This window comes from Homalodisca vitripennis, chromosome 5 (genome assembly GCF_021130785.1).
Source record: "Homalodisca vitripennis isolate AUS2020 chromosome 5, UT_GWSS_2.1, whole genome shotgun sequence".
Classification (NCBI taxonomy): domain Eukaryota; kingdom Metazoa; phylum Arthropoda; class Insecta; order Hemiptera; family Cicadellidae; genus Homalodisca; species Homalodisca vitripennis.
In genome coordinates this window covers 97,752,193-97,773,925 of record NC_060211.1, presented here as the reverse complement: position 1 = coordinate 97,773,925, position 21,733 = coordinate 97,752,193, and positions in this window count along the sequence as shown.

Here is a 21,733-nt window from a genome sequence, read left to right as displayed (position 1 = left end):
TTTTTGAAGTAAGTTGTATACTTGCCAAGAATAACATAAAACCTTTCACTTGGCTATTCATTTCTGTTTTAAAAATCTTTTGAGTAAAACTTAATTCCTATGGTTTTATCATAGAGCGTCCAAAAAGTATTCTTTCAACTAATATATTTAAAAGAAGTGGCACAGTTTTAATATTTTAAGTTCCTTCTTAAACGTTAAAAACTATAATATCCTAAGATAGTAGATATGACTAGTGTATTAGTCATTTAGTTTTTAATTCATAAACATTAACATTTAATTCATAAACATACATATTATTAAAATTTTATGAAAACTACATTGTTAACAGTAAAAATGCGGAAGTAATATATGTTCAGTAAAAAGTTTTATTTTACCCTGGTAGATTACAACTTATGGTTTTCTTTCTTTCGTCATTGGTTTATTAATTATATTTCATTAATAAACGTATTAATTACATTTAATTAATAAACGGAAACTATTGATAGTTGCTAAAAACTATTAATAGTCTGTGCATATCTATTCTATATAAAAACTCTGTCTTTTAAAAACATAGTAGAAAAGCCACTAAAAGTATTACCACTTGTACCAAGATTAAGGTACGCAACTACTTGAACTTGGCATGCCTTGCGGGTCAAGCGCCTCCATTAGAGTATCACTGTTTGTGTGTGCTGTTTATAGTATCAGTTCACAATTTTCAAGACACAGTACAGAGGTATACAGTTTTTATCTGCAAGAAACGTTTCAGCAGTGGAAATTCATCGGCAGATTACTAAAGTTTACGGCCCTAACATAATGAGTAAAATGCGCGAGTGAGTACGAGCTTTTAATGAAGGACGGACAAATGTGCAGGATGAACCACGCTCTGGCATCAATAATTTCAGACAATTTCGTCCATGTGGTTGACGAAAATATTCGCGAAGGTCGACGATTCACTATTTTAGATTTAGAAATGGATTGCCCGAATGTGAGTGGAACAACTTTGTAACGAATTGTGTCTGAACATTTAATTTGTTTTTAATTGAGCCCATTGAGTTTCGGTCTGCTTACTGAGTCACAACGAATGAAAGGAATAGCTTCTGCTGGTACCGTCACAATACTTGAAGGATTTCCTGTAATTTCCATTTATCATCTATTTATTTGAAGAAGTGTTAGAAAAAACTAATTATCTGATCTCTGTGTGCATATTCTCGTTAGGCGGATGTTCACCATATCTTTATTGTTAAGCTCTATATATTTTTGGTACTTTGTCAATTACCACTAAAAGTATTCTACAAAAGTTTAGTGGGAATTGGTCCATTGGTGTCCAATAACCAAATTGCTTAGAATGTGTTTGCCGTTAATAACTACGTTAAAGAAGATCTATTGTCCCACTTGAGATATGATTTATTTGAGCATTTCTTGGATGGACAGGTGGAACTAAAGGAGAGTCCGATTCTTACTGTCTCACCTGCATCGATGGATTGCCGTCTTTGGCATCTGCTTTTCAGTGTCAGAGCCTGTGTCTATTATAAAGAGAACAATGGTACCAAACATATTGTGCTTGCATGATCGAAATTATCATGACATGCGGAATATGCACAATGAAAGTGGATTTTCTGATGCTGGTTGAACTGAAATTCATGAATAAGATCACTGTAAGATTTACGTAGTGGTTATAACAATTCATGATTAGTACGTCATATCCGCACCTACCAGCATTGGTAATAGCGGTGATACATTATGGGGGCACATTTTAATGGAAAGTAATGCTCGTCAATATGAAAATAATAGCAATAAATATTACAACTCGTTAAAGAGCAGTTAACATGAAATTTTCCGTTATCGGTAATGGCCACTTGCCTCTCTAATTAAAGTAATCGATAACGCTCGTTTGTACTGCCTTCAGGCCAATTTCAAATAAATAATGAAACTTCGCCACTTTTAATATATCTACCTTCTTTATCATTATGCTAAATATATAGTAAACGTTACAAATAAAGTGTGTGTGTGTGTGTGTTAATATTAATATCGTTATATATTTATGTTTATATATAAGTGTTAACAATAAATCATGTATAAACATTAAACATTGTCACTATCTGTCCCTCACCAACTTTATTATAATATTTTGCAGCTCATGGGACTTTTGCTATGGGTAAATTGAGATATGTACTTTGGAATACAAAGGAAGTTTCAACGAACACAATGTCCGTATTGTGACGAGATAAAAATCCAATTATTGTGTAAGTAATGACCTTGAAAAAATTCTGTTAGTATTAGCAACAAATAAAATACTAACGTTAAAAAGCTCGCCTCTTCAAATTAAGTGGCAAGTTCATTTCTCAAGTGATCAATACCTTTACAACCATAGTAGAGGAAAATAAATAGTTTAATTACACGTCTAACATGTTTCTGTTCCACACAACTACGGAGTCAGGTTTCGTTATTTGTGGTATGAAGGTTGCATCAGAATTTCTGACCTGTGAGGAAACAAATACAAATGTATTTTACAATCAAGTGGTTTGTTTCACTTTCAGAGCAATTCTTCATCTATATCTCCTTTAGTATTTATGATTATTATTTTGTAAAATCTCAATATATCTTTAATGTTAACGAGTATTAGTTTTTTTAAAGTACAAAATATTACATTATTCTAGTAATGAGGGTTATTATCTCAGAAATTAGCTTTTGTTAATTATTAGAGATGGATAGCTAAGTGACACCCGCATTATTATTTAATTTTAATATGCCTTAAATTTTCACCTTTAACCTTTCAAGGTATAATTCTAAGTTTGAGAATTTTAACCAATATTGTAGTTATCTTTCGAGATCCCATAATTAGGGATAGTGATCTCTATATTCCAGACTTGTCACCTTGGAAGAAGGGAGGCTAACTCTTTTCCAGCCTCTTCAAGTCAATGCGGGTAGAAGAAGCTATTTCCACTTTCATAGTCTAGCAATAGCCTTTACTACTAAGGCAGCTTTACTCACTCCAACAGTTATCCTCTGCAGTGTATTACTAAAAACCTATAAGGTTGAGAAGATATAAGTGGCAAACTACCTAGTAACCTAGTAAGGTTTAGTAATTATTGTCCAACTACCTTAATTCCTTTTATTTTATCATGTTTTAGAGGCATTTTTAATTTGTAAGGGATGTCTTTATTATTTTTATTAGTAATTAAGCATAACTTAATAGCATAACATATCTGACTACATGCATTCTTTTTATATTAAAGCTTTTGAGGGAAAAAACACAAATATATCAACATGTTTTTTTAGTACCCTAGATTTCTTTTATGAATCAAGAAAGTAATCAAAATCGACCCAACGTAATGACTTATAGTAACACTTGATTTATGAATTATTACTTTCTTCATAATCTAGTCTTACTTTGAAAATTGTTATTTTTAATCTTTTATTTTGTTTTTAATTTATTACCAAATTAATACAACAGATGTCATAATCTTATAGAGATCTCATACATTCAGTAAAATATATTAATATTTGGCAGTAGCGGCGTGATATAAAATTTAACGTTTATAAGTCTGCATTAAATACTGAATTTTTAAAAGCTTTACCAATATGTAAAATTGAATTGTGAGATTTCATAGCATTTCAGTAGTATATGTCAGGATTCTTCTGTCTGTATTTAGGATCAGATATCCTAATAACTACAAGAGTTTACGAATAAGTTTCTATTTCCTGAAATACCATAATAAAACCTGAGACTTTGGATTATATGAAATTGTTAGACCAGTAAGGACTTACAAATCCTGAGTCCTGAGTTTTGAGGGCTAGTACGAGTATACCGCAACGACTTACTTGGAATCTCAACAATCGTAATATTTAATTACCAAAAACAAGCAACATGTCCACAAGAAATAGTTCAAAAACTTTTTTAAGCTTTTTTTGTTAAGATTAAGTGAATATTTCAAGTTCTTTTTAATTCGATATATATGCGTTAAAATATTTTTTGTTTAAAAATCCACCTAATGTCTACAAACACAGTGGCTATTATTACCAATTGACAATTAAATTTGAGTCTTTTACTAGTGTATGAAAAGTATGGTATGTAATGTAAATTTTACGTATTAAGGTTTAATACTTCAATATGTTCCCTTAATATCTGAGCATTATTTAAAAACGCAAAAAATGTTTCATACAGATCCTGAGATAATCTGTTTCTAATTTTTATAGTACTAAATAGATTTTACATAAATATATACGGAACTATGGTGTACAGTTATTATTTTATTTTAGCTCAGAAAATATAAAATTCTATAAAAATAAATACATTTTCAAACCATCATCAACAGGTAACATGATGTAAAAACTAAATAAAAGTAAATTCCGAACAAATAATAGTATTTTATGTAAACTGGACAAACACATATTAATATGTACGTATATTTTGGTGACAATTGCGGGATGTTTTTAAATACCTTTATTACTTGTGTAATCAAAACTAACCTGTTGCCATTTATTCTATGTTAAGTCTCACACTATAAAACTGTATCCGATATATTTCAAAAAATAATAATAAAAATAAACTACTCATTGCATATGCTTATTAAGATAATTTAAATTTTATTGTCTTTTTGGAACTTTTTTAATAACGTACACGTTTTTTGTAGTTCTTTTTTGCTTGTTTTTAACAGTAATGTGCTTTTTGCAATCGCATTTTAAATTAAAATGGTTTCTTAGATAAAGCAATAAAATATCATATAACTCGTACAAATATCAATTCCAGTAGCAAGGGAAACACCATGTTTAATCCGTGCTATAAACTGCGGTCACGTGATGCGGAGCTTTCGTGGAGATCATGACTAGGCGCGCAATACACAGCGACTGAGAACTGAGTTCCGCTGAAATGGAAACCCTATCCCGCACCCACCACCCACCAACCACAGTCTCACCCTCACGCACCACCCCACTCTCTCCTTTAACCTCTCCTACATTTTAACTCTCGAACTACGTTATTTCACTAGCACTAACTAAACTGACAACAGGTTTAAAGAATCAGGATAAAGAAGAGTTCACTCTATAAGTTTTTGCACTCAACTACATCAATAAAAAATTGCGTAATTAGGCAATAAACATTGTATTTAAAATAAACCTGTTAATTCTTTTAATAAATCTTTTATTTTATTTTTATTTGTCTAACGTGAAAAATTAAATAACAAATTATCATTAAGGAATGTCGATATACTATAAGGTTTCGCAATATAACTAGATTGGAATTAACACCTTATTATACTGTGTATTAGTGTAGTAAAATAATGGTTTCATGTTTTAAATACTTTTTAAAACAAGTTTTAAAGTTGTTAATCTTTTTTGTTAAGTCTTAAACAAGTTTTAGTTTAATTTTAAGCTTCATTATACTTTCTTTTCAAATCTACAAACCATCACAACTTAATTTGTATTTGTAAATAATACAAGCAGGAACCCGCATCTTCGCAACAATTTACTATTTAAACACTAAGAATCATGGGTATATTATTTTTAAATAAAAGCTAAATACCCTTTAAGTAACCCTTTATATTCACTGAAAATATTTCAATCTCCTGATCCATTTTAATTTTAAGTCTAAAGAACTGTGTTTTGGGACCATAAAGTCGTGAGTGAAACAGTATTTTTCAGTACCCGTGACACAATTCGAATTTCTCTCCATCATTCTATGATATTTTATTTAATAGATCCAAAGATTTAATTTGTATTGTAGGACAGTGTAAAGGAATCCAAATGTTAAGGTCCTTAGCTTTTCAATAATAAAGTATGGTGCTCTACGTAACTTATATGGCAATTTATAGGTTCATATTATGTCATAGTTCCAAAACTTTAGATCATAAAAAATAAGGTAACTCATTGAAATAAATTACACACATTACACAATCAAGAAGTAGTTTAGTTATTTTTCAACTGGCATTAATCATATGTTTACAATAAAATCTGATAAATATAAACATTAAATAATCACATGGTTTTAATATTTAATATATTTTGTTAAAACTCGTGCTTTAATTTACGAAAACGTTAAGCTTTGTCAATCAACCAGGTACGTTCTTAAATTATTTTCAGACTTTATCCACACAAACAATAAACTTGCATAAATTTACAGCTAGCTAAGGTGGCAGAAACATTTAATAGCTTGATATCACTAACCAGAGTACAAGCTATTATTTGCATACATACGAGATGTAGGATGAGTGGTGGGAATCGTGAGGAAGGGATTACTGTGTTATCTATTGTCACTGCTAGCTGAGGGGGTGGAAACAACAGTTCATGACTTCATATCACTAATCATAGTAAAGGCTCGTATTTGCATACATACGAGATGTAGGATTTGTGGTGGGAATCGTTAGGAAGGGATTATTGTGTTATCCATTGTTATTGCTAGCTGAGGTGGTGGAAGCAACAGTTGATGGCTTCATATCACTAATCAGAGTATAAGCTCTTATTTGCATACATACGAGATGTAGGATTTGTAGTGGGAATCGTTAGGAAGGGATTATTGTGTTATCTATTGTTACCGCTAGCTGAGGTAGTGGCAGCATTAGTTAATGGCTTTATATCACTGACCATAGTACAAGCTCTTATTTGCATACATACGAGATGTAGGATTCGTGGTGGGAATTGTTAGGAAGGGATTACTGTGTTATCTATTGTTACTGCTAGCTTAGGTGATGGCAGCAAAGGTTAATGGCTTGATATCCCTACTAACCATAGTACCCGCTCTCATTTGATTACGTACATGATGCTGGATTCGTGGTGGGAATCGGTAGGAAGGGATTACTGTGTTATCTATTGTTACTGCTAACTGAGGTGGTGACAGCAACAGTAATTGGCTTGATATCACTGACCATAGTACAAGCTCTTATTTGCTTACGTACTTGATACAGGATTCGTGGTGGGAATCGTTAGGAAGGGATTACTGCGTTATCTATTGTTACTGCTAGCTGAGGTGGTGACAGCAACAGTAATTGGCTTGATATCCCTACTAACCATAGTACAAGCTCTTATTTGCTTACGTACTTGATACAGGATTCGTGGTGGGAATCGTTAGGAAGGGATTACTGCGTTATCTATTGTTACTGCTAGCTGAGGTGGTGACAGCAACAGTAATTGGCTTGATATCACTGACCATAGTACAAGCTCTTATTTGCTTACGTACTTGATACAGGATTCGTGGTGGGAATCGTTAGGAAGGGATTACTGCGTTATCTATTGTTACTGCTAGCTGAGGTGGTGACAGCAACAGTAATTGGCTTGATATCACTGACCATAGTACAAGCTCTTATTTGCTTACGTACTTGATACAGGATTCGTGGTGGGAATCGTTAGGAAGGGAACACTGTATTATCTATTGTTACTGCTAGCTTAGGTGGTGGCAGCAACAGTTTAATTGGCTTGATGTCACTGACCATAGTACAAGCTCTTATTTGCTTACGTACTTGATACAGGATTCGTGGTGGGAATCGTTAGGAAGGGAATACTGTATTATCTATTGCTACTGCTAGCTTAGGTGGTGGCAGCAAAGGTTAATGGCTTGATATCCCTACTAACCATAGTACAAGCTCTCATTTGATTACGTACATGATGCTGGATTCGTGGTGGGAATCGGTAGGAAGGGATTACTGCGTTATCTATTGTTACTGCTAGCTGAGGTGGTGACAGCAACAATAATTGGCTTGATATCACTGACCATAGTACAAGCTCTTATTTGCTTACGTACTTGATACAGGATTCGTGGTGGGAATCTTTAGGAAGGGATTACTGTATTATTTATTGTTACTGCTAACTGAGATGGTGGCAGCAACAGTTAATGGCTTGATATCACTAAACAGAGGACAAGCTCTCATTTGCTTCAGTATTCAACGTTAACTAAATAGAATTTTAAGGTTTTGAATTTATTCGTAAACTTTCGTCAAATTTAATACTATATTACATCAAGAGTATAAAATTACGTTTACTATATGTTTTTTTGGTGGCTGCACAAATAGGCAGATAATAACATATGATTGAGTATGTATATTTATCATATTTTATATTTAATAATATAATCAATGAATTGTTATATGAAACACAAAATAATAATTATAAATCCATATTCCATGTCGTATTGGTTAACTTTTCCTGTAATTAACATATTTTTTTATTCATATCGAGCTATTATACCACATCAAAAAACCATTCACTGAGTTTTCAGTCAGAGTTCAGTATAGAATTACATGAAACCACTTATTGGCCAGCAACCTGAAATAATAACGTGATGAATGAGAAATAATTGGCACTGTTTAAAAGCCTCTAAGTATTGTTGTGAAACAACATTTTCAATGGAGAGACAATAACGTTTAGATGATTGACGGGAATACCGCTATTGTTATACAAAAGCTTATTGTTTATATTTTGAGATAAAACATTTACGCCGCAAATGTGTAATGACTATAAATATTCCTTTTGTTCTGACTCTCTTATTTTTGTGTGGGGCAAAAAAGTTCTTATAAAGATGTTTTAAATATCTGTTCATCTTGTTCTGTTATTAGGTATATACCTAATAATGTATATTAGGTATATAATAAGAGAGCACCTTTATTTTTGACTTCAGACTGTTGACCGAGATATGGTAAGCGATAGGAATGCGGTGGTTGGATCGTTTAATCCATGTTAGATGGTTTTACACTACAGCAAGAACCCGTTCGAAAGTGCAGCCTAGGTGGTAGACTGGTCCGAAAAAATAACTCACGCATTTCAGACTGCTTGGTGAGGACATCGACAAATTGGTGGAGCACGCGCTTCTTTGTTCTTTGGCCTCAGAATTGCAAGGGAACCTAATTGCTAGAACAAACATGACTAAATTTTTACGAAATTTTACGACTCCTACTAAATTGAATCTTAATGTTCTTATTGCTCATCCAGGGAGTGATCCAAGTTTATTGGTACAACAGACATGGTCGCTCATGCTCAAATATAAGAAGGAATTTATCTTTGCGGAATCGGGAAATTTAGTGTAAATATTTAATATTCTGGTCCATTTTTTGCGTGGTCTATGTAGACATGCATTACGAGAATATATTTCCCTGGACTATTGTATAAAATGTTAAATTGTGCAAGTAACTTCTTTAACACCTCTCCACTCGTTTACGCAAAATAAACTTTCCGGACTTATTATGTGAGATAAAAACTTTGGTAGCCTGACAACGAAAATATCATAAAAAGGCGGAATTTCTTAAGATTCCCTACGTAAGGTAGTTCTCTCAACCTAACGTTAAATTACAAACAATATTGAATTTTAGATTCCATTACGTATAATCTGGAGTCACTGGTTGCAATTTTAAGCCAATACTGCTGTAATATATCCATTAAATTCTGAACAGTTTGTCATCTTGAACAGTCTAAAATCCAAAAGACCAAACCTAATGATCTCACTTCACTTACTCCACATTTAATGATCTACAAGAATAATTATTAAATTATTGCATATTCTTGGCTCAAACGTCAAGTGTGTATTTCATAATAAAGCATAGCAGGGTTGGAAACGTGTTTCAATATTTGGCAGTACTAACCCACCAGTACACAAATTGTATTTTTCTCTAAACTAAATTCTACTTTTTTTAAATCTAACCTCACACTTTAAATCGTTTTGTAAGATTTTATTAACTGAAGGACAATCTATGCTGGGTAAAAAAACCCAAAACATCTATCAATTGAGAAATATTTGTTGTTTTTAACGTGCTTGTGATTCCTTCAAGGTCTATATTATCTTAAGATGGTTTATAGATAGGTAAAAAAGACCTCCTTCTTTCCTCACATTCCCGTTATATGACATATCTCTTTTTGAAAAATATTTCTGAACATAATCTGGATAGTAAAATCTTATCTAGCTCTTTTTACATGTATACCACTAATAATGAAATAAAGGGTATAAGATACTTTAATTGACTGTATGATTTATGAGTATTAGTTCTATTATTGTGCTTTATAAGGTAATTATGTTATAATGTAAACTAATTAATCAGTGAATAATTCTTAATATTTTAGATGAAAGTATAGAATGGCTCCTATTTGATTTCATTTGCTTATTCATTTCGACCATAATCTTGTCCAAAGCGTAAAATATTACAGGTAATTTATGCATGGTGCGGAGTTACGCTCAAAAATGACCGGTCACTAACTTGCTTTCAACGCTACCTTTTTACTTTTTATTAATTACGATGTTCAAAACACTTCAATTCACTATTTATGTTACACTGTTAAGCAATATGTATTCTTCTTCTGTAAATGTATTATGGAAATGATTTCCTGATATTTACAATGATTGACATTCAATAGAACAATGAAAAGTTTTTGCTTGATCTATTCTACCGATATCGTGTGGGCTCAGGGACAATAAACGTCTCACAAATAGCTTGTCTTATATCTCAGTATCACAAATGCTGTTCAAAACTTCAATTTTATCACAAATCTGTTCTCACAAATACTTTGTTTAGCAGCTTAATCTTCCAAATATCTCGTCTCCTAGTACAATCTCAAATATGCCTTGTCTGACTCCTCATTCTTACAAATAGTTCTCCTAAATGTCAGTCCTGTAAGATGCTTGTCTCTCAACGCAGTCTTAAAAGTAGTTCGTTTTGCAACTCGGATTCATAAATAACGCTTTTTTATATCTCGATCCCAGAAATTAGAAAATATAAGATAAACCATGTGTTGCACAACAGCTGTTTTTAGGAGATAAATTCCTTTTTTTACCAATAAAATAACATTTCACTTTTCTCAAGATTATTAAAATATACTTTTATATCCTGTCTTATAATTGATACCTTTCATTCTCAAGGGAAGCTAAACAACAACAAGTAGCAAAAAGACTACTCAAAAAACTATTTCCCAAATAAAGTACACTTTATGAAAATATCTCCTGACATGTATCCCTGTAAAAAGCTTAAATTTTATATATTATACTATCTACTTTATAAAAATTGCGGCTATATTTTGTAACTATGACAACGAAAGAATATTTGGTGCCCATTTTTGAAAATAATATGCTAAAATTGTAAACTTATCTCTCACAAACACAAGCAATTTCTAATGGTTAAGGCAGAATCAATTCATCGTGTCTCAGTTACATCTAAATACCGAATCGCTGTTGTAACATTTTACGGAAGTTTATAGTATCTACTTCATTATATAATTCTTGAAATAATTCAATGATATGTCTTATGGACGGAGCCAGATACCCTAGAATCTGAGTAGTTCTAACTGAATTAGTTCCACTGCTTTGTCGAGCGTTGCTTGCAGTATCTGTCAAGAGACAGATAAACATATGGACCCATTTGTCAGAGTAAATCGCTTCATACATAAACTATTTCAGGCGCCCACTTCACGAGTATAGGAAACATTCCACTTAACGACATTGAACATTCTGTTGTGCAAACACTTACGTTTCTTACGTAATACTGAAAATTCTTCTTCAAACCTAATTTAATGTTAACGACATGATTTTTATCAGTACAATCTTTGATATGTCTACAAAGGGATGAGTTATTTTGTTAGTTTTAGAATGAAGTTGAGACGAAAGGATTTATTTAGAGCAGGTGAATTCTTGCCATTCAGCTTTCCATCAAGATTGACTGCTTCTTCCTTCCGCTATATAATCATGCATTTCTCTTATTTAAATTCTTATGTAAAATCTTCAACACATTAACATATAGCTGTTGACACAGCCGCACGCTATTTTTGAATACATCTGAATTATCGTGTCAGTAACAGGTTTTTGGCAAGTTGTAAAAGCTTCAAAAATAACGAATGCAAATTGTAAAATTTTAGTTTATTTAAAAAAGAAAGATAAATGATGTCCTTGTAATGCTTTTTCTACAAATGTAAAAGGTAGTTCTGTAATGTCCAAAAATGATACTCAATTATCATTCAGTAACCTAGGTCTATCACTATATTTATGCTATCTTCTTATTTATATTTCAATACTCAGTAGAGAATGCTCTAACTAGTTAATGATTTCGAGTATTGTTTCGCAATTCCTACTTAAGCTATACAAAAATGAGGCATTTTAATTCGATTTATGTAGTACTTGTAAACATTTTTATTAAAATTATTCATTCCTTCCATTAATATAGTGCGTTTTTACATGCAGGATTAAATACTAGGTCTACTTTAAATGTTTAGATGAATAACTGTTCCATTAGTGAATTTATGTGAGTCTATCTTGATAAAATACCTCATTTAAACATAAGAAGCATGTTTAAACATTTTCTCATCGTAATCGTATGTAATTTCAAATTATAGAGTTATATTATCATGTCGAATTTAATATAAGAATGATATATTTTTGTCCCAATAAAATTTCAGTTGTATATCGGTTTTAACAAAATGTAAACGTATAATGGAATGTAAATGGAACTGAGTCCATATAATAACTAGGTCACTCACATCCATTACTGTTAGATCACTCATGGCTGAATTCTCATAACGATTTTAATTGAGACCTTATACTGTACATATCACAACACTGTTTCAGCCATGTTGGGTTTATATAACATAACTAATAAAACGTCATTATAGTATTTATAACTGCACAGATACAATTTCATACGCAGTAAATTTTCAAAACCCGTACATTTTTATGCTTCATACCCACAAACGTCTATTAAATCTGTGCACGGACTTTCAGTAACAGTAATCGTAAATCGAACTTAAGTAGAATTCTCGATATATGTAAGCTGTAGTATGACCAACGGCCATAAATATGGGTTTTGCATAATAAAATACGATAAGGCAACACCATCACTGCACTGTAATAAATGGAATGTATTTTAATCTAGATTAAACTTACTAGTTATTACACCCATCTAGTGTAGTAAATAATCTCTACGTGTTTTACACTTGGTGGAACTATACAGTAATTTTGTAATTATTTAATAGTTCCAAGTCATTTTCAATGGTTACACTCTAATAGCTGACAATCTTAGGACATATTGTGAAACATTATTTTTTACAACTCCCCAAACAGTAAAATCTAACACTTTTTAGACCAAATCTGTTTAGGGGCCAATGACTTGAACCAAGTTTTCCGTACTACTCGTTAGAGTACATTGCTGAAACTTTCCTTATCATTGTAATGTTATGGACTACCATTTCGTTGCCAAATACAATTATTATCCTATTGCAAAGAATAATTATGTTTTGCTCAATTATACTGCTTAGAATCCAAAACTTGTAAGTTTTATTAGACTGCAAAACAGCGTTAGCAGGTCCTAACAGATAATGTTTTGTTTCACTCTTCCACATAATTACATTTTTAATTACTTAAATCATAAATGATAATAATAATAATACGAGATATAGGTTTATAGGCAATCCCTTTCAGTAACTACCTGAACATTCAGGATATATTATTTTCTTTAGATGATACTTATTCCATGACTATATAAAAATCTTTCTAATTAAGTGTAATAATCAGTTTATTATTAATAAGCAATTAAGACACGCTAAAATCTCAGTTGGTTTATTTGAAATAAGAGATGGCACTCAATAAAATATGTGTTGATGACAAATTATTCTTTGTAGTGAAATGATCTATATATTAATATTCATATAAACGCTACCCGAGTTTTTATATTCGTATAAAGCTTTCTCAATAAATTTTCCATTTTTTAGATGTTACAGGTTGAACATGTTTATGACTCTCATATATAAACCTGAGATATGTTTAGTTAAAACCGTTAAAACATGTTTTGATGAAACTAAAATGTTTCAAATTTGGATTTTAAATAAATTCAAAGATAAATATTTTGTAAAATAACTCGTGAAATATACGGTAAAAGAAACAAAATATTATTCTAGTGCATGCTGTTACTTATATTGACTTGACAAATCTATAATTTAAGTTAAATAGAGTAATTAATTAATGGATACTCTTCAATGGAAATAAATACCTAATTATATGAAATACATTACAACATTGGTTGTTTTACTATTCCAGTAAAGAGAAATAAAATAATGTTAGGAGTCCAAATCAGTACAAATGTATAGCATGCCATGTAAAACTTTTGCCACATTTGATGTTTATATTTTTATTATTGTTTTTATTTTAAATGCTGTCAAAACTAAAAACAAATTATACTTCTTCGGCTACATGGCTTGTATTGATATTGTAAAACCTCTTCCTAGTGAAAACCGGGTAGTTATGATTGGAAATTGCATTCTTTGCCAAACGAAGGGTTTTATGGGCAGCAGAAAAATTGTATTTTAAAACTTTCGACAAGAACGCGCCTGTACGCTCTTATTGAAGCCATCAATCTTGGAACTCAAATTTATTGCCAACTTCTTGGGCCAATATGCACTGAACCCACCTCGGTCTGAGATGGTTTACTACCAATTGTTGTACAACTCAAACTATTAGTAATATGGACCAATATTAGAGTATTTATGCTGAGATCGCTTACAAGAAAAAATGTTTTGACGGACAACATTTTATTACATTTACGTTTTGCTAATATGACTAAACTGAGCTCATGTATATTATTGAAGGAATTTATTGGTTTTTGTATGAGAGCTTATGGGATCTATAAAGGTATTATTGTGTGTGTGTGTGTGTGTGTGTGTGTGTGTGTGTGTGTGTGTGTGTGTGTGTGTGTGTGTGTGTGTGTGTGTGTGTGTGTGTGTGTGTGTGTGTGTGTGTTTTGTATCACCGAAAGCTCTTACACTCTAGATATGGATTTTGTGAGCTTTAAATACATCCGACATAGGAGTCTGCCCCATAAGCTTCCAAATTTCTAATGTTATTCTTACGAGTATTGTTAGTGTCAATCAGCTGATTACTAAAGCACACGGTTGTGTATTCTTAATTCAATAACTAACTTAATATCAGCTGACTTTGTTATGACGGTTTTCAGTAGTCTTGTTTAAAAGGTATACCACTCTTTTTACCAACATACATAAAAGTTCCGTGTTTGCTCACAACACACTCATTGTATAAAAATGTGTTATTATAAATATTATTAAATTATAATTATTTTTAAACCATTAAATTTATTGGTTATTATAAACCCTCCAAATATGTATGGATACCTATCATGCTATCTATTATTCCATTATATTTGGAGTGGTTTTTGTGGAGGTTTATTAGATAAGAATATTGCTCTTATTTTTGAATTTGGTGGCTGATTTATAATAAAACAGAATAACAAATTTCTTGCTGGAAACGTTTGCTATACTAGAATCACTACAAGAATTGGTTATGAACAACAGTAAGAGTTCCGATACGAACGGATCCAGCAACTTTTTTAAAAGTGGAGAATGTATCGTTTGTTTAGGTGTGTCAAACTATTTTAGAGTGAAATCACTGAACAATTAAGAGAATGGGGCCACAAACAAAAAAGTATTAAATAAATGGCCTAATGAAATAATTTTACTCTTAAGAAGGGACTTGCCAAAGATAATTTTAACAATAGATGGAGCTACAAAGGTGAACCAATTAATCATGGTGAATACCACGAATCAACGTTTTCAGTTGGTAAACGGGTGTATTTTAAATCACCATGGTATTAAATAGTTGTTACAGGAGAACTGTCCCTAACTAGTATTGAGCTTAATGGAACCCTACTCCCTATGGCAAGTATTTGTAAAATGAAGAGGCACTAAATGAAAAACTGAACGTGAGCGAGTGCTGACATTTTATTATAATTAGCTGTTTTGTTTAGAAAGTGAAACTTTATAGTATTTGTCAGAGATGATAGTTGTCTTTTCAATTATGTTTTTTTGGTTACTTTTTAATTTGGTTAAAAATCGTGAAAGTTTAATACAATTTTCTTGTATGAATTATTTTCCACAAGTTGCAAAGCCTCTATACTATACTCTATACTACTCTAAGCCACAACTGTTTATTATACACACGATGTGCGTGGTTATATTTATTTCAAGGGTGAATTTTTAATTCAATATTGATGTATAACATCAGCAAAAAAATGTAATAACCTTAACAGCATTCAGAATATGTGAATTGGTTGATGTTTCCCTTTGTCGAGTAACAGTTCACTTTGAAACCGTCAAAGATGGGATATGGACAGACAATGCATGTTTGACGCATGGTAGATACAGGTTATATTGGGTTGGCTGTGGGTTTTCTGTAATCTCTGATTCACTACAAATAACATGAGATAGATGTGCGTTATTAATTTCTCGTAACTCAGTTGGTCTGCCTTTGTAGTAGATCAACCATGTGACAATACGGCGATGTTATATATCTTACCCTGGAGACAGTTAATTAATTGAATCCTCGATTGCTTGAAGCCACTTGCTATCTAGTTAAAACTGATGAAAAAGTTTAAAACATGTTTTAAAATTTAAATTGTGGATGTACAAAATAAGTATATGCAGTGTGTTCGCAAAAGGGGTTCACAAACTGTGTAGCTGATAGTACTCATGAGTTCAAACAAAAAGGGTCATATAAAGAGTTTAAGTTTAGATCGAGAAATGTTTAATAAGGTGATAGCCGCCATTTTTTCATAAAAAATTACTATCTCTAGAACTAGTAGCCTAAAGCTGTGCCCTGTGTAGTAAATTTTATGCTATGGGCCGTGAAAAAATGTATCCAGCATTCCATCTTTCCTTGATACGTGTAATACAAACATTCATTAAAGAACTTTAATAAAGAAGGTGACTGTATAAATCAACCTGTTATCATGTATAATGGATGTTTTTCATTATGTCACGGTTTCAGATAATCCTTACTTTGTGAAGTCGTTTTTAATCATTTATGATGAACATGGACAAAATAATAAGCTGATAAGGTGTGTTTTCACAATCTACAAATTATCATGGTAGTGCTGAAAACAATTTTGCTGTCCTTTTTATGAGATGACACCCAATAGTGTGTACAATGTGCAACATTAGTAGATGAAGCAGCAGAATATAGAATACAACTTATATCAGAATATTGAAGTGTAAACTTTGTATTTTTGTAATTAACCATGATAAACCTTAAACATGATAGGGGAATACTTTTCACTGCGTGTTAGGGTTTTGGGTGATGGTCCACTATAAAGTTTGTTTAATATGACGTGTAGAAACAATACGGAGTGGTTCAAGATTCATTGTTTTAGTCAATAAATGGGCCACATAACACTAAAGTATTTATTTATTAATGATTCATACTTCTATAGTGGGTACAACTCCTTTTAAAACAAAACAACAGGTAGCAAACAGATGATGAGTCGCCGAAAAGTATAACGTCAACCCTAATAACATCATATTTTTGCCTGCATGATCATTTGCCACAAGCATTTGTCAACAAAAGCCAAGAGTTTTTCACAAATCTGCTTTTTAGACTGGATGGTTTGGAGAAATCATCACTAGGATTATTACGAGGCACCTGTATAATTTTTCTTGGATGAAACAGGATGGCCTTTAGAGTTATGGAGGCTTCACGGATAAGTAATCGATCAGTGTGGAGAGTTGCAGTTGAGTGAGGTGAATGAGTAGATTGACAGTACTTGCTCATGGCGTATCCGCTGATATATAGAGGGTATATTAACGTCCGATAACTACAAAGAACCGATTGTAAATGTACATAAATAAAACCTCTCTAAGCACTAACTTTTCTTACTGAGATTCTTTCTTCAGTCGTGTTCCATTACGGATTATAAAACTCAATGTATATAATTTCTCATAGTAATAAAATATGTATATCCAAATAAAGCAACGAAAGTAAAACAGCCTATTATCAGTCTTTCCCAGTTGGTTAGGTAAATATTCTGGCCGTGATCAATTCTAGCATAAAATATAACGAACAAACTTACCCCGTGCAAATGAATAAGTAAAGGTATGATCAGTATAATTGAAGCAAGCAGAATTGTAGCGTAGAGATGCTATTTACCATAAAATGTCATGTATCACTGACGTTATGTGACCTTTATTCTGTTATGCACGAAACAAGCTCAATCAATCAATCAATAATATTTTTATTGCGTTCAAACAATGTTACATTGTATTTGCAAATGTCAATAAATAAAACTAAAAATCCTGAAGTTTGCTATTCTAAGATTCATTCACTGCTCGCATACATACATTAAATTACATTCTCCCTCTCATTCATACATGGTTTCAGTATCGGTACTAAGTTACGAAAATTTAATGGTCCCAGCGGCGTAACATGAACTCATCTACAGAGTAAAACACTTCAGACACTAAAAGGTCCTTTAATCGAGCTTTATACAGGGTTGGGTTGTTGAGATTTTGTATGCTCTCAGGGAGATTATTAATTAATCTGACACCAGCTTGTGAAGGAAGTTGTTCAGATGCCAGTGTTCTATGATTTTGCATCCTGTAGCTGTCCCCACCTCTAGTATCATACCTGTGGACGTCCCTGCCGCGCACTAACTCACATAGGAATCGGCAATACAGAGCTACATCCAAGATATAGAGGCAGGTTAAAGTCAGAAAACCATGCTCCCTGAAATCATCGCGGCACGACTCTCTAGGATTCAATTTGCACATGATTCTGATGACTTTTTTCTGAAGCCTGAAAACTGTTTAATCTAATCCTGGCACATCCACCCCAAAGGCGTATGCCGTAGGTCAAATGAGGATATAAAAGGCCAAAATAGGCCATCTTTAGAACGTCAAAAGAGCAAACCTGTGCCAAATTCCTCAGGGCAAAAAACGCCTGAAGCAACCCTTGCACATACATGCTCAACATGATCGGTGCAAGTTAATCCTCTATCGAGATATATCCCTAGAAATTAAGAGGATTCCACTTCCTCTAAAGGGGTGTCCTCTACCATGACAATGGGTCGAATTTCGTTAACTTGTTGACGGAGACAAAAACTTATATAATTCGTTTTTGTATTATTTATTTTAAGATTTAAGTCCGAGAAATACTGAATACAAGAATTCGGTTCAACAAAAGTTTCTATTACCAGAGCGGTATTTGATTTTGCTCTGACACAGAGAGTCGTGTCACCGCAAATTTGACTATCTTTCCATTCTGAATTGATAGTCCAAGATCGTTCACATAAATTAAGAGCAGTACAGTTCCAAGGATAGATCCCCCTGATTCAAAGGAACTCTCTGTGACTGAACATTGGAAATTTCTATACACTGATATCTGTCACTGAGATACGATTTCAACCACTTCAGTGGCAGACCACGTACCCCATACGATTCCAGTTTTCGCAAAAGAGTAGCATGGTGAACACAATCAAAGGCCTTCGAAAGATCGAGAAATACACCAATTATGTGCTCCCGATCCTCAAAACCCTGCACGATCGCATCCACAAGGCTTGTGATAGCATCAATTGTTCACATGCTTTTTTTCGAAATTCAAATTGGCTTGAAGACAAAATGTCAAACCTATTGAGGAAATCCATGAGTCTTGCAAGAAAAATTTTTTCAAATACTTTACTTAAAACTGGCAAAATTGAAATGGGACGATAGTTGCTTGCGAGGCAAGGATTGTCCTTCTTGAAAACTGGAATCACTTTGGCTGTTTTTAGCTGGGCTGGAAACACTTCTATTTCAAAGGACATGTTAACCAGTCTTGTCAGTGGTTTCAAAATGTACATACATTTTTGTAACGCAATAAACATTTTTACACTTTCACCGTGTTTGATAAAGTATTTTTGCTTTCGGTTTTAACGACACGTGCCGTTGTAAAACTAATTTTATTTAAAAATTCAACACGAAATCTTAGTTTTAAGTAACTAATTGTGTGATTAACACCATGCAACGATGTGTAACTAGAGACTTGATGGAGACATGTCACGTGGTACAGACTTTCAGTACTTCCAATGGCCGGAAGTTTTATTTAGATGATTTTTCGAATTCTAAGAGATCGAAGAATTAATTATTTTATTTTATTTAGATGAGATCTCAGCAAAGATATATTTTTAGAGAAAAAAGAGACTCAAAGACTAGGCGATCCTCCCAGACTGGAATTCCCCTTTGGCTTGATTTACAAAATGAATATGAAGGCACCAAACTTTACTGCATTCGAAATTGTATGTCCTCGTGTATTATAAATAGTCCGTCTGATATTAAAAATTTAAAAGTTAACATTTCCTCAGAATCCTTTTATGATTATGACATATTAGTAAAAATTAATAATTTTATTTATTTTTGAAACCTCTAAAATTAATTAATACACTCTCACAAAGGGATCTAAATGGTTGTAGAGAGGAACTCATTACACTAGTAATATATATTGAGCAACTTAACTTGAATTAATAAAGAAAGTAATTTAGGAAAGAAAAGGGGTGGGAGTGTGTAAGGATATAACCAGGAAAAAAGGAGAGAGTTAAGCGCACAAGTGACGTGCATTGGAATATTGTGCATAGGTCCTTATTAGCAGTTCTCTCCACTAGATTTGCCGTCCAAATTTAAAGCTTCCAGAATATGTATATTACTATAAATATTATGTATTACATTACAACCTATTGTAAGAATTTTGTATTGTGAGCTAATCTTAATAATATTATATTTTAAGATATTCTTATAATCCTAAAGCTCAGGGTAACCCACTCAACTGAGGGGAGATGGCAGTAATATCCGTTTATAACTAGTTACTTTTCTCTAGAGACAAAAGACCCTTGAAGTACAATACTTTTCGATCATTATTGTCTGCTAGTGCTTGTCCCTCCAACATAGCTAGTGAATTCATAGTGTTCATCAAAATCCATAATTTTAAATTGTTGTTATCCTGAAAGTTTTACATGTTAATCAGTTGAAACATCTAAAAGCAAAATGACCTTTAGAACAGATCTTTAGAGCAGAATCAAGTTGTTCCAATGTAGCAAGCGGTATTAAAGGTGGGTGTTCAAGGAAACAATATTTGGTCCCGCCACGTGCACGAGAACATTGCAGCTTTGTATAACCTGTCGATATTGAAACTGGAGGTGGTGGGTTGGCAGATGTCACTGTTATAAAAGTGTAGTACAATGCCACACGTTTACAACATAGTCAGGTTCCTTTTTTAATTATAAGAATTATATAACAGACAAATTATTTTTGTAAATTCATTTTTTTATTTACTTCATTGGTTATTTTATGTTACATAAGAGTGGGATGTACTGATTTAATCTTTGGTTTATCCCAAAAGAACAATGTCCACGTCATAACCTGTAGTCTATACTGTTAAGCATAGAATTATGGGGTATTTTGAAATTATGATTTATAGCATCCAAAGTCTTATTATATTCAGTATTGCTATTCTAAAATTTCAATCTTTTTGTACTTCGTGGTTAAAAATTTTTAACCACTTTATAACTTTATAAAAAAGGATTATTATGAATAATATCTTTATTGTCTATTAAGACCAAACATGTATGTTAATAATGTCATCATCTTACGACCAAAACTGGGGACTTAAAAGTGCTTGAAGTTTAACATTGTTCTTATAGAATTAAAACACTACCTTCTTTCACTACAGCCACTTTTAACCGATTTATTATAAATGAAACGATAGAATGTATATATGAATAAAGTATCTGCTATATTAAGTCAATTTCATCGGTTATTTTTATTTTTATATAGCACAAAACAGTCCAATTGAATTTTTTCTGCTCATAATCGCTGTTTGATTGGCAAACTAAACGAATAATACTGTTTATAATAAGTATACAATAAAATACATTCAAGAGTTGCAGCCACCGTTGCATATGTAGATATAGATCATTTTTAGTTCTTTAGTAATTGTCGGTGTAGTAGTAAAGTTCTCAAAACATGTATGTACATTCAGCACACACAAAAC